Source organism: Morone saxatilis, unplaced genomic scaffold, assembly GCF_004916995.1.
Source record: "Morone saxatilis isolate NCDOM2014 unplaced genomic scaffold, NCSU_SB_2.0 Contig3, whole genome shotgun sequence".
In the NCBI taxonomy this organism is placed as follows: Eukaryota; Metazoa; Chordata; class Actinopteri; family Moronidae; genus Morone; species Morone saxatilis.
The window spans coordinates 5,244,798-5,246,512 of NW_023339873.1; positions in this window are offsets into that span (position 1 = coordinate 5,244,798).

Consider the following 1,715-nt stretch of genomic DNA (forward strand, 5'->3'; position numbering starts at 1 on the left):
CCCAGAGAAAAACAAAAGTCAAACTGATAGCTGAGGTAAATCAATCTATACAAATTAAAATTTCCACATCCACTTCATCACTCATCCTATCCATCAGTTATATTACATAAATTCTTTCAAAACCCCTCAAAACAGTTTGCAAAAAATAAAGTTACACAGATAATATACAACCTTTATCAAAACAACAAGAGTTGTGTTGGCTGTAATGTTGCATTTTAATGTCCTGTATTATATAAAAAAAGTTAAAAAAAATAAACCAATCAACTATGGCTGCCACATTCGTCTTATTTAACGAATCTTAGCAAAAAATGATGATGACCAATTCTGATCTGTTGCATACTTTTTAAATCATCCTTTAATGGCTAATATACACATAATCTATACACATATGCCATATTCTGCCTCGCTTTAGGGCCATTTTCAGAAATCCTTAATGTTACACTGCAACTCATTCTCTCTATATAATGCAATTAAAATATGTAGTGATCAAATATAAATAAATGCAGGTTCACTGATTTTGGAAAGGCTTTATCCTCAATATTACTCCTTCAGTAAATGCTGGTTTAGTTGTTTCTGGCTCAGTCTGGATGAAATGTACACTCGATAGGAGTGTACAGACTTTCAATAACTTCTTGTTTACTGTGGTTTCTTCATTCACTGGGAATTTCTCCTCTGCCATGAATTTTAATTTATAGTAATCTTCAAGTTGCTTTTGAAATAAACATACATTTCCAGTAGCTCAACTTAGACTCATCAGGAGTAATCTTCCATGTAGCATACATCTCCCCAGGCTTTTAATATTGTTTAAAAGGACTATTCTCCTTTGAATTATATTCACCACTTGCAACTAAGGTCATGCAGAAATTGATGACAAGTTCACCTGTTTCTCTATAGTGCCATCCTTGAATGGAGCTGAAAAGGGACATTGTGTTTGTCAGGAATATGATCTCGGTTTTGGTACAAACAGCTGCACAGAATGGACACGTTGCGCTTCCTCTGCCAGTGACTTCAATGTGTTTCTCTAAGTTCAACCTGTTCCCATTGAATGCTGGGAAACTGCCCTTCATCTCTCCAGCGAGATCAATGGCAGTCTTGTTACAGACAATCTCAACAGTTGAACTCAACAGCAGACAAGTTTATTTTGCAGAAGCTTCTGAAAATGTTGTAATATTGTTTTTTCTTGCTTTCTAAATTAATTTTGAATTTCCTGTGGGACTCTGAAAGACTACCTGCTCTGTAAAATACATACAGTAAGAGATCAACTGTAAACTCCTTCTTCAGAGCATATTTCTTCTTTGTTTCAAATCCTGTCACCTTTTCTTTTACATCTTTGGCCACTTCTTGCAAGTAAGTTTGACTTCAACCTCTTGTAGCTACAGGATTACTCCTAATTGCATCAAGGGACTTGTTATTTCATTTTTCATCATCAATAAGGGATCAGATCAGTTGCTGTTCTTCATGCTGAAAATACTCCTTCAAACAATATGTTTTTGTAATTTTTTGTGAAAACAAAATCAATCTTTTGACTCTAAATTAGCACCATTAAGCTACTGTGTATGAACTCAGTGTTGGCTCTAATCTACATCACCTGTGGTTTAGAAACAGATGGCTGAAGAGTCCCAATACACACCAGCTCAGCAATATTTGTGCCCACTGATTGGTTAGTGACTTCAGAGGTAGGAGGAGTTATTTTTTGACCACGGCCAGTCTTTTTG